This window comes from Canis aureus, chromosome 11, assembly GCF_053574225.1.
Source record: "Canis aureus isolate CA01 chromosome 11, VMU_Caureus_v.1.0, whole genome shotgun sequence".
NCBI lineage: Eukaryota > Metazoa > Chordata > Mammalia > Carnivora > Canidae > Canis > Canis aureus.
In genome coordinates this window covers 69,005,668-69,019,776 of record NC_135621.1, presented here as the reverse complement: position 1 = coordinate 69,019,776, position 14,109 = coordinate 69,005,668, and positions in this window count along the sequence as shown.

The following is a 14,109-nucleotide window of genomic DNA, read 5'->3' as shown; positions in this document are numbered from 1 at the left end:
GAAATTTTTAGTCTTTCAAAATAAATAAACATTGAATTATCAGCATGACTTTCCTTTCTCTATCTTTCTCTCTCTCTCTTTTTTTTTTTTTATTTTTGCACATTTGAATGGTAACTTCTTAAGCCATCCCTTTGTAGCCCTTCCCAACGACCCAGATACAGAGTCGGCATCACTTGAAGGCAACCCAGAAGAGAAGAAGGGGGGACATCAAACTGAAACTTTGATATTTATTCTCTGGCAAGTTAATGTTAAGGTGTTGACATCCAGCCCAGAGTCTAACTGGTGTCTCCAAAATCTCACTTAGAATTCCCAAATACCATCCATAGCCCATTCTCTCTTTGAAGACTGTCCCCTCTTAATACTACTACAGAGGAAAAACAGAGAGGAAACGGGGCGGGGGGGGGGGGGGACATTCATACCGTAGGTCAGTAATGTGTGACTTCTGCCACCACTATCTCCTTCAAAATAACCCGCTTTGCTAAGTCTAATTATCCCATCATCAAATCAATTACTCATCGAGCTGGACTACAGGATCTTTCTTGCTTCGATATTCAAAACATCACATTGCTTGAATGAGCTGAATGAGAGCTATGCTTTTGATTTCTGAAAAATCCTTTATTTCCGTAAATTATCACATCATCACATTATCACATCCTATCCTGATAAGGGATTTTTTTTTCCTTTGTGATATTTCTTTTGGAGATTTCTCTGATGCTTCCTTAACCTTCAAACAGACATACACAGACATATACTCACCCTCCCTCTCACAAATTTATTTTTCACTTTAAAAAAAAAAAAAAAACTAGCTTCACACATCAAGGCACCTGAGGAAGGTCAGTAGGTTGAGCTTCCAGCTCTTGATTCTGGCTCAGGTCATGACCTCAGGGTCGTGGAGTCAAGCCCTGTGTTGGGCTCCATGCTTGGCAAGGAGTCTGCTTGGGATTCTCTTTCTCCCTCTCCTCCCTTTGCCCATCCCCGTGCTCGCTTGCTCTCTCTCTCTCTCTCTCTTTCTCTCTCTCCCTCTCTCAAATAAGTAAATAAATCTTTTTTAAAAAATTTAAAAATAACTTCAAACATCCAGACAGTTCTCGCATATTTAATTAACCAAGATGATGAGATCCCATCGATTGCTTCTGATTTGACAGTTTAAAATGTCTAGTTCTGTCACCCTGTATGAGACAAGATTTGTCATTTTGCTTTTAGTATAGTTACTTGTCTTTCACGGATCAAATGATTTCTCCAGCTAATAGTAGTGTGTACAAGGTGAGCACCACCCCTGCCTCTCCACCCTTTATGTCAGCCGCATACCACCTTGTGCAGCATGACACCCTCAGTGAACCAGCCATTAGTTGGGCTATGGATGGTATTTGAGCCCCAAGACAATGGAAGGTGACCCGCAAATCCTTTGGCCTAGAGTGGCAAGGAGGCAGACCTTGTCATCCTAGGACCTACTGCTTGGGGAATGAAGAATGAAGGCAAACAGCAGGCCTGGCTCACACTAAACACGGCTTTGCAAGAATATTCTAACATTTCCAGAAGGATGGAATGGACAAGGTCCCAGTCGGAAAAACCATGAATGAATTTACTTCACAATTTTTAGGTTTCCATATCTTCGCTTTACTCTATGTAGAAGTGGATTCAACCTGAGTAACTTAAAACAATAAAATGAAAAATGGCGCGGGAGGTGTGCGAGCAAAGCTAACTTGAATAGAATATATTAATGTACATACACACACCAAAAAAAATAATAATCCTCAAAACTATTGCCTATATTGAGAAGCAAAAATTTATAAAAGAGAGGCAGACATAAAAGAAGAAATTGTTTATTTGTTTGCTTGCCTTTATAAAACCCATTTGGGAGAAACATCCATATATATACATCAGTTATCTGGCTTGTCCCAGTTATACTGATGTTCGAGATGTCCTTTGTTAGAAATTAATGTGTGTAATAAAGTTTTACATTTTTCATATGTTTTGAAGTATATGAGCTATATTTCTTTTGACTGCATAATTACTTTTTGTACACAAGAAAAATGAGGTGCTTAGCCCTAAGTAAATAACCTCAAAACAAACCAAGAATAATAGTTACATTCTTTTCATCTTCTGGGCTGTATACAATAAATATTTCCAGAAACTTCTTAAGTTACACTATTGTGACTTTTTGCCAAAAAAAAAAAAAAAACCACACACACATGCACACACACAAAAAAAACTTTTCTCAACTCAGAACCAAGTTCAGACAAAAATATGCCCTCCTCCGTATTGATATTTTGATACGTTTGTTGAGAGCATAGGAAATTACAGCTACCAGCTTTTTTTCTGAGTTTATATTAATTTCCAAAGTGTTTTCCCTATACATTCCGAAGGAATAAACCTTCTACTCAGAATAAACTTTTTGGGAAAGAAGACAGTAGATTTAAGACAATTTAAGTAGTTTATTTTTCTGTATAGGTGCTTTCAATATCTCCTAAATTATTGCAGAAGAGAACATTACCAACAAAATTACAGGTTATATTGATTACAGTTAGTCTCCTTTGCATAAACTGTATTTTCAAGGCTAAGTATTTAGCTGCTTCTAAATGACAGGACTTTCTTAAAAAATAAAAAAGGAAACTAGCTCTGTCATTCGCACCTTGAAAAATCAATTTGGGTCTTTAAAAATAGTTATATAGAGGCTGTAAAATCTGTAAAATCTCACATGGGGAGGGGATGGTGAGATGGTGCTACAAATGCTAACAGACTTATTAGGAGACCTCTCACCCTTTCTGGTAGCTGGCTCCGCTATAATTACCGGCTGGTCTGTTGTTTTCTTTTCCCTCCCTGGTAGCATGTAATATGACCTTGATTTTTTTTTTTAATGCATTACTGAATTTGGTAAAGAAAGTCTGCAGTTTGCTAACCTTCAGTAAATCAGGAAAATACTGATATCTTAAGTTGCTCATGATGGAGTCCATACAAATAAAGTATGCATGACATGTATTTCCCCCTCATTTGAGTAATTACGACTGTAGCTTGGGTTTTTTTTCTAAAAAGTAATTGGGCAAATAAAACTGTAGTGGGTTTTTCTTCTTTCTCCCTCTGGTTCCTAGATCAAAATCTGAGTGTGTAGGAGTATTGTCTATGCCTGTAGACGTAGAGAACAAGAGAGCAAATGCCACAATCCATATATTAATAGTAATTGCCTCTGCAAATTAGAATTCTCAGGGATTTTATTATTTTTTACTTATGATTTCAATTCCTTCTGTGATAAACGAACATTATTTTTATAGTAAGTACATCTATTAATTTCTTTAAAATATGGGTTCTAACTTCCCAATAAAATCGCGACATGAGGTAAAAGGAGTTTTTGAGTCTCTTTGAAAAAAAGAAACTATTACTTTTCTTCTAGAAATTGTGTATGCATTGGTGACAGTGGGAAGAGACAAATGTCCTGGTCAGAGTAAATAAAAGTAAAGATCAAAGGTCAGTAAGGATCTGTACCAGGCAGTCAGTAATCCACCCTAGAAAAGGTGGAAAACAGAGAGCCATTCAAAAAAAGAAAGTCTGATTTCAGCCTATTGACAGAAAAGAGGCTAGCATGAGGAATGATGGCAAGAATATTTCATCAGTTCAGAAGGCGTGTTTGTTTGCTAATTTATTTGTTTGTTCAAGAACCTGCCTATAAAGAATTACGACACCAGCAGGAAAGCGTAGAGACTACAGAGAGGCATTACTTCGAGTTTCCAAGTACTGTGAGTTTGCAGAAGGAGGGTCCTTCTCTGCAGTGACAGATAAAAAGGCTTCACGTTACCTGTTGCCCCTAGAGAATTCAGTCCACGTAATCATGCCTTGGAGGAGAACCTCTCTGATTTAGAGAGAGAAAGAGAGAGAATGACTGTTGGTTTCCTCGTTCGTTGCTATCTATCATTGATGCAGAAATTTCTAATAAATTTGGTGGGTTATAGGTGGTCAGGAGGTCATGTTCTGTTCCATCTCTCTTTGCTAGAACTCATCACCGGGATGGGGATCCTGGTTTGGGGACTCTAAACTTCGCTGGGAGATGAAACACAACATTCCTGTCCGCATCTGCTCAAGGACTCCTATTTAGATATGGGTTTAAAAGTCCTCAGTGGCTTCCAGTTGCTGCTGGAATGCCAGGTTCCCTACCTTCTCCCTACCTTAATGGCTTTCGTCACTCTCCACATAAAGGTTTTTGCATTCAACTATCCTTCTTAGTGTTGGACATGAAGACTTTCTCACGGTCTGAAAACCCTCGAATTCATTTCTATCTTTTCAATTCTGGCCCTTTTATCAAAGATACATTTTTCAGATTCAGCAGCTACCTACTTTCAAAGATTACATAGAAAACTTCACACCATACTAAACAAACCCATCCCCAGACCTTTGCAGATCTGTGGTTAAACTCCCTACATTCACTTCAATACGTCCAGGCTTATATCGCACCCCCGTCATCCATGCCTAGATCTGGATCCAATCTCCTGGAAGATGAGCGTCACCAGGACAGGGGAAGAACACAGAGCGTGGATGCTCTACACAGACACATTATGTGAGTTTCCTGCCCCTCATTCTCCTCCTACCCCCATATGAGAGAACGAGGAGACAGACTGTTCCAGAAGCGTGGCCTAAGTGCTCACATCTGGCTGACCTATCCTTCCAGACAGAAACTCTGCAAGCCTGGAGGTTTTCCACTGAATGAAGCTCAGACTCTCCACACAAAGACTCTGGCGTCTTCTATCATCTTCCCACCGCCTGTTCCCTCTCCCATGTCACTCTATCCTGTTCCAGTTGAGACTTGGGTCCGTTTAACTGGATGATTCCCATTATGTCCTGCAGCAATTAAAAAATAAATAAATAAAAACCAATACTGCTATTCCTCCTCATAATGAAGACACTCTTCTTTTCTCTTAGTAAGAAAAAACAAGTTTCACACTTTGGGTTTGTTTATTGGATAGAAGCCAAAGACAGAGCTCTAAGACAGAGGACAGAGTTTTAAATGATGACTTGTCTGTTTATAGATGAGTAATTGGACTTGCCGCCCTGGCGCTGTGGGATGGTGACTTGCAGGTCTGATATTTATTTACACAATTCACCGAATGTAACAGATTTTGAAATATAGCTTATAAATATTTAGAAAATATTGTTTCTAAGTATCCGCAGCTTCTTTACAGTGTACCGAGCTATTTATTTTGAAACAGCATCTCTTTTTATTGAGAGGTAGAGTAGATAGCTGAGCAGAGAGGCATGCAGCACGGAACATAATTAATATTGTGGGGGAGACACAGGAGATGGCTGTTAGGCAGCTGACAATCAGTCCTCCCTCACAGGGAAGCCTTTTCCAATATGCAGATGAGGATGTCCCCCCTAGATATGCATTTGAACTTTCTGTGTAAAGTTTCCTTGGTTGTATGATGTTTGAGTGGAAGAGCGCATGTTCAGGATCAGTATAGGCCTCCGGACCAGACAGTGAAGGCTTGGTAAGAACACTTTTTCCTTGCCTCGATCCATGTTCTTGAAAGCAGGCTTTGCAGCTCCATCCCTTTGGAGATGAAGTCTATTTCTCCATTTCTTGAATCTCAGCTGCTATGATGACATGCTTTGACCAATGACAATTACAGCAGAGGTTCATTGCACCAGTCTTGAACATATGCCTCAAAAGACTTTCCACCCTCTGCTCTCACTCTCCCTCCTGGGAATAGCCTGAGCTGTCCTGCTGGATGATGAGACTCTTGGCCTAGTCGCTTCCATCACCACAGGTGGCAGTCATCCAACCCCCAGAAGCAGAGCCTCCCAGGTGACTCAAGGCTGACCGCAGATGCATGAGTGAGCCTGAACGAGATCAGAAACACCCTTCAGCTGAAAGCCCAACTCAAATGGTAGATCTATAAAATCATAAGCTAAATTAATAATTATTGCTTTGAGCCACTAAGTTTTGGGGTGGCTCTTTCAACAGCAAAAGCTAACTGATGCAGGGTTATGATAGTGCAGTGGGTGATAACCAATGACCAATGTCTCAGTCATGTGACCCTAAGGCCACCTCCTTTCAACATGAAACAAGCAAGTCATTTATCCAACCTGAAGTTGTTGAGCACCTAATCTAATTCATTACCGTTCAAGGTTCCAGGAGTACAATAATGAACAAGACCGACTAAATTCCTTCCTTCCTTGAACTCATGTTATTTAGTGACTCACAGAGATAATAACAAATTAAAAAAGTAAATATAGAATATAGTGTGCAGTAACAAAAAGCTCTATAAGATAACCATAAAGCTGGAAAAGAGGACAGACGGTAACAGAGAGGCTGTATTTCACAAGGTAGTCAGAGACGGCCTTGCTGAAAAGGAAATTTGAGCAAAAAAAATAAAGTACAGGAGTGAGCCGTATGGAAATCCACAGCAACAGTACTGTTCAATGGGACATTTTAAGTTAAAATTATATTCGAGTGGCCCCCCCATGAAGATCTCAGTCCAAGATTCCCTTTGTGTCCTTTGGCAGTGATTTCATAATCTTGCCTAGCATTCATACCTATCTTGTCATGAAATCTTCACATTTTAGATTTGATGGTGAGTCCCATAGACTGCTAAAAAAATATTTCTTGGCAGGTTGAAGATTTTCTGATGTTCAACTGTAAACAGTTTTGTGAGCAAAATCATATTTCTGTGATTATACCAATGTACTCCTCTTGTGAAATTCAAGTTATTTCTCTGGTGATCTTTTATTAGATTTTTAAAAAATATATGTGTACTTAAGTCTTTCTTCTTTTAATCCCTCAGAAATCTCTCAGAGGTAAAGCAGGGCTTTTGTTTTTGCTGCTATTGTTTTTATTTGTTTTAACAGAGTATTACATAGGTTTTTTTTTAATGTTGTATAATTATGTTTTTTTGTTCATTGTGAAACAGAAATTGAATGAGACATAGAGACAAAACTTTATAATTCATGTTCTGTGTTTGATTATTAGAAAACCATATCGAAGAGCACCTGGCTGCTCAGTTGGAAAAGCATGCGAGTCTTGATCGCAGGGTCATGAGTTCAAGCCCCACATTGGGTGTGGAGATTCCTTTAAACAAATAAATAGTTTTTTTTTTTTTAAAGAAAACAGTATTGAACCTTTTCATTTACTTGCAGAATTCTGAGAGCGTCTGGCATATCTCGTAGAAAAAGGCAAATTAGTTGACTTCCAACAACAATGAACTCATATGCCTGTTGACGATCGAAACAAATCACCCTCCACAGACCAGATCTAAATCTGAATTGGAACTCATGCAATGGTTAAATAAAAGGTGAGATTTGGGGACACATTTCACCTTGAGGTTGAGCACAGAACAGTGTGGTAAAGACTTCTGGCAGTTTTTTCCTCTTTCTGGCGCGAAGCTGGCCTACATCTCCCAGCCTATCTCTGCCTTACAAGCGATCATGTGACTGAGTCCTAGTCAATACAACGCGAGCAAAAGTGTCCAGGCCACCGTGAGGCCTGAATCCTAAAAATTTACACGCAGTTACGTTCTTTCCCCTTCATTTGGCCAAGCAGGGGTATTCAGGGTATCCATGTTAAGTCTGTCCTGAAGCTGCCACAGCTTGAAAAGCTTTAGGAAGAGCTTCCACTTGCCTGTCGAGTGAGGAATAAATTTTATTCTTGTTCTGTAAGACATTATACATGGCAGGAGGCAGCGAGCTAGGGGCTATTGCTTGGCAGCTCAGCATATCTTAATACGAGAAGAATCTGCCTTCCTGCTATCCTGCCCACATCAGATAAACAAACGTCCAATATTCTTCGGCGAGAATGCCACGGCAGGCAGAATGTTGAATGAAAACAACTACAGGAAAAAAATGCCAACAATGAGATTTCATCAATACATATGTCTAATAAAACCATGTTTCTAAATAGAGATCATAGTTCCTATGTCTTTTTTATTCCAAACAGGTGAAAAAGATGTTGACCTGATAGTAGGTAGTCAGAAAGTAATGAATGAATGAATGAATGAATGAATGAGTACACAAATGAGTAGAGGGTACAGGCTTAGAAAAACCTGAGCAGTGTCAGGAGACATGGGTTTTATCAAATACTCTGACATGACATGACTGTGCAACTCCAGATGCATTTCTCTCTTCTAGAATTAGCTTCTCTCCTGTGAAACTGCAGGGTGGAACTAAATTTTTCCAAGCTGGGAAAGTCTGAGCCCTGTTTCTAAGGGTAACTGGTCCTTTCTGGTGTGTGAATGAGAGAGACATAAAAGGCCCAAGGTTCCTGGAGTGTGAGAACATGGTCGTACAGCCTGGGGAGCCAATGTGTCTGAGGATTCAGGCCCTGGTTATGAGAGGCCTCTTTGGTTTCCAGGGTGTTCCAGCCTGAGCACCTACAAAAAAACTCATCAAAGCAGCTGTTAAATCCAAAGAGGTTCTGGAAAGTCTGTGATCTGAACTCACTTCCATCATAGGTAAATGAATACAAATGAGGCTCCTGGAGGTTGAGTCACACAGTTACTTCTCCCAGCCAAGGCTAGAATTTACATTTCTGAGCCTGAAATTCAGGGTACTTTCTTCAGATTTGTGACCAGTGACATGATGTCTTCCCATGCTTAGCCTTATCCAAGCTTAAAACAATACCTAGGGATCCCTGGGTGGCGCAGCGGTTTGGCGCCTGCCTTTGGCCCAGGGCGCGATCCTGGGTCTCCAGGATCGAATCCCACGTCAGGCTCCCGGTGCATGGAGCCTGCTTCTCCCTCTGCCTGTGTCTCTGCCTCTCTCTCTCTCTCCCTGTGTGACTATCATAAATAAATAAAAAATTAAAAAAAAAAAAACAATACCTAACCCATGTAATAAGAATATGCCTTATTTTGTTTGTTTGGTCAGTTGGTTAAAAATATTTTGTTATTGAGACCTCATTACATCTTTTTCTGCTCCAAAAACTCTAGTGGACCTCTAAACCAGCCCCACTTCTTATTTTCTCTTTTAATACATATACTAAATATAATAACAATAATAACCTCAAAATATTTTGTGACAGGCTTTCCAGTCTGCCATTTTTCCCAATTGAGAGAGGTGTTTTGATCTTTGCCCTGAAATACACTATTTCGCAACCAACCCAACCTCCAAATCCCAGCACACATATTTGTTGTAATTATTGGGTTAGTGTGGTTTTAGTCAGTAAAGCAGGAAATGTGAAAGAAAAATCAGTGTGAGAGAGAAATGCTAGTAAATTTGTTCTAAGACAAATGATATCACCAGGACAAAATGAAGGATGCTGAAGGAAAGGGGGAGCTCCTAAATGTGTAATCAGAAATTTTAATAAAGGGAGTTGACACAAAAGAAACAAATAAAAAATGTAGCTAAGCCCTTAGCTCCTTCATTCATTCAATGGACCATTATCAAGTTATGAAAAGTTGTCAGGCCCAGAAAAAGGAAAGCCTTTTCACCAATACCACGTTATCCTGACTTTTATAGCTTTAGAGTTAAGTTGTGAAGTCAGATAATGTCAGTCCTCTAACTTTGTTCTTTTTTCTTCATTATCAAGTTGGTTATTCTGGGTCTTTCACTGCTCTGTGTAAATTTTAGAATCAGTTTGTCATTCTCCATAAAATAATTCACTAGGATTTTTGTTGGGATTGTGTTGAATCAATAGATCAAGTCCTCCTATTCATGAATACAGAATGTCTCTCCATTTACTTAGTTTTTATTTGATTTCTTTCATTAAAGTTTTATAGTTTTCCTCTACATATCTGATACATATTGTGTTAGATTTCTTCTTCAGTATCGCATTTTGGGGGATGCTAATTAAATTGTATTGCCTTTTAAATTTTAAATTCTACTTGTTCACTGCTGATATATACAAAAGTGATTGATTTTTTAATATTAACCTTATGTCCTTAGAAACTTGCTGTGATTGCCTATTAGTTTTAGCTTTTTAATCACTCTTTTTACATGTTCTACATAGACGATGATATCAATTGTAAATAAAAGACAGTTTTATTTTTTTCTTTCTAGTATACATATCTTTTATTTCCTTTCCTTGTCTTATTGCCTTACTTAGGACTTCCCCTACAATGTTGAAAAGGAGGGGTGAAAAGGAACATTCTTGCTTTGTTCTTGATCTTAGCAAGAAAACTTCTAGTTTCTCCCCACTAAATATATTGTGGCAGTCAGGTTTTTGTAGGTGTTCTTTATTGAATTGAGGAATTTCCCATCTATACCTACTTTGCTAAGAGTTTTTATAAATGAGTGTTAAATTTTGTCAAATTTTTTATACATCTATTGATATGATTATGTGATTTTTCTTTATTAGCCTGTTGGCATGATAGATTATGTTAAATGATTCTCAAATGTTGAACCAGCCTTACATACCTGGCATAAATCCTACTGGTCATGGTATAGAATTCCTTCTAAATATGGTAGATTTTGATTTGCTAATATCTTTTGAGACTCTGGATATTTGTTCATGAAAGTTACTGGTCTGTAACTTTCTTGAAATTTCTTTGTCTGGTTTAGGTATTACAGGGTAATTGGCCTCATAAAATGAGTTAGGAGGTAGTCTCTCTGCTTCTATCTTCTGAAAAAGATTGTAGAGAATTGGTATCATTTCTTCCTTAAATATTTGGTAGAATTTACCAGTGAACCATCTGGGCCTGATATTTTCTTTTTTGAGAAGTTATTGATTATTGAGCCTATTTCTTTGACTTAGACTTAAGCCTATTAAGATTCTTTGCTTCTTCTTGTGTGCAATTTGGCAGGTTACGTCTTTCAAGGAATTGGTCCATTTCATCTAGGTCATTGAATTTGAGAACACATGTCCATGATCTCTATAGTGATGCCCCCTCTTTCATTTTTTTAATTGAAGTATAGTTGACATAAAATATTGTATTAGTTTCAGGTGTGCATCATAGTGATTCTTCAATTATATACATTACACTATGCTCAAAATGAAAGATGTAGTTACCATAAAATCATACAAAGTTTGTCACCATATAAAGTTACTATATTCCCTATACTGTATGTCTCGTTCCCATGACTTTTTTATTTTAGAACTAGAAGTTTAAACTTCTTAATCCCCTTCAGAAGTTTCACCCACTTCATTTTTTATTTAGTAAGTTTAACTTCTCTCGCTCTCTTTTTTAGTTAGCCTATAAAGAAATTTATTAATCTTTCAGAGATTTTGGTTTTATTGATTTTTCTCTACTGATTTCTTGTTTTAAATTTCATTAATATCCTCCCTAATTTGTATTATTTCTTTTCTTCTACTTCCTTTGGATTTAATTTGCTCTCCTTCTTAAGTTTCCTACAATGAAAGCTGTATGCAAATATAGATGCAATATTGACTGGATTTTTCTTCTCCTCTGATATAAGCACTCAATGCTATAAATTTTCCTCTAAGCACTATTTTCACTGCATCTCACAAATTTTGATAAGTTGTGTTGTCATTTACGTCAAAGTATTTTTAAATTTCTCTTGAGACTTCGTCTTTGACTCACGTGTTATTTAGAAGTATTTTGAAATGTTTTAATCTCCAAACTTTTTGGGATTTTTTTTCTATTTTGGGATTTTCTAGCTATCTTTCTGATGTTGATTCCTAGCTTGATTCCATTGTGGTATGAGTATTCATTGTACGTTTCTATTTAAATTTATTACAGTGTGTTTTGTGGCCCAGAGGGTAATTAGTGAATTAGTGAATATTTCATGTGAGTTTGAGAAGAATGGGCATTCTCCTGTTGTTGACTGGAGTAGTCTATAGATGTCAATCATACACAGTTGACTGATAGCGCTGTTGAGTTCAACTATATCCTTACTGATTTTCTGCCTGTTGGACCTGCCCACTTCTGATAAAGAGGTTTTGACACCTCCAACTCTAATAGTGGATTCATCTATTTCTCCTTGCAGTTCTATTAGTTTTTGCCTCAAGAATTTTGACATCCTGTTGTTAGATGTATACACATTAAGGATTATTATGTCTTCTTGGAGAACTGACTTCTTTACCATTATGTAATGTGTATTACATAATTTTACCTTACCTCTGATAATTTTCCTTTCTCTGAAGTTGGTTCTTTGTGAAGTTAATATAGTCATTCCATTCCAAAATCATTTATGTGTCCAGTATCACCCTGATACTAAAAGCAGGTAAAGACACCACAAAAAAAGAAGAGAACTATAGGCCAATGTCTCTGTTGAATATAGATGCAAAAATTCTCAACAACATATTAGCAAACCAAAAAAAATATTAACAAACCAAATCCAACAATATATTTTTTTTTAAGATTTTATTTATTTATTCATGATAGAGAGAGAGGCAGAGACACAGGCAGAGGGAGAAGCAGGCTCCATGCACCGGGAGCCCGATGTGGGACTCGATCCCGGGACCCCAGGATCACGCCCTGGGCCAAAGGCAGGCGCCAAACCGCTGCGCCACCCAGGGATCCCAACAATATATTTTTAAAAAATCATACACCATGATCAAGTGGGATTTATTCCTGGGATGCAAGGCTGGTTTCAATATTCACAAAACAATCAACATGATACATCACATCAATAAGAGAAAGTATAAAAAAATATGATCATTTCAATAGATGCAGAAAAATCATTTGACAAAGTACAATATCCATTCATGATAAAAACTCTCTGCAAAGTTGGTTTAGAGGGAACATACCTCAACATAGTAAAGGCCTTATATGAAAAATCCAAAGCTAATTTCTCACTGGTGAAAAATTGAGGTCTGGAACATGACAAGTCCACTATCACCACTTTTATTCAACATAGTACTGGAAGTCCTAGCCACAGTAATTAAACAATAAAAAGAAATAAAAGACATTAAATCGGTAAGAAAGAAATAAAACTCACTGTGCAGATAACACGAGACTATATATAGAAAACCCAAAAGACTCCACCAAAAAACTACTAGAACTGATAAATGAATTCAGTAAAGTTTCAGGATGCAAAATCTGTTGCATTCCTATACACTAATAATGAAGCAGCAGAAAATGAAATTAAGAAAACAACCCCACTTATAATTGCACCAAAAACAATAAAATATCTAGGAATAAACTTGGCCAAAGAGGGGAAAGACCTGTACTCTGAAAACTATAAAACACTGATGAAATAAATTCAGGACAAAGCAAAGAAATGGAAAGACATTCCATGCTAATGAGTTGAAAGATCAAATATTGTTAAAATTCCTATTCCACCCAAAGCTCTATGATTTAATGCAATCCTGCATTTTTCACAGAACTAGAACCACATTTTTCACAGAACTAGAACAATCATAAAATTTGTGTGGAACCACAAAAGATCCTGATTAGCCAAAGCAATCTTGAAAAACAAAAGCAAAACGGGAAGTATCACCATTCCAGACTTTAAGTTCTAATACAAAGTGGTAATAATTAAAACAGTATGGTACAGGCATAAAAATAGACATATAGATCAATAGAACAGAATAGAAAACCCAGAAATAAACCTATAATTATATGGTCAATTGATCTTTGCCAATGGAAGAATGAATAAACAATAGGAAAAAAGTCTCTTCAACAAACCGTGTTGGGAAAACTGAACAGCTACATGCAAAAGAATGAAACTGGACACTTCCTTTCACCATAAACACAAATAAACTTGAAATGGATTAAAGACCTAAATGTGAGACCTAAACCATAAAAATCCTTGGAGAGAGCATAGGCAGTAATTTTTTCTGACATCAGCCATAGCAACATTTTTCCAAATCTATCTCCCGAGGCAAGGGAAATAAAAGCAAAAATAAACTAGTGGGACTGCATCAAAATAAAAGGTTTCTGCACAGAGAAGGAAACAATCAACAAAACTTAAAGACAAACTACTTAATGGGAGAAGATGTTTGCAAATGGCCTACCCAACAAAGGGTTAGTATCCAAAATATAGAAAGAATGGATACAACTCAATACCTAATAAAAAACAATGACAATCCAATTTTAAAATGAGCAGAAGATGTAAACAGATATTTCTTCAAAAAAGATATCCAGATGGTGAACAGACACATGAAAAGAAGCTCAACATCACTCACCATCAGGGAAATACAAATCAAATCCACAATGAGGTATCACCTCACACCTGTCAGAATGGCTAAAATCAAAAACACAAGAAACAACAAGTGTTGGCAAAGAT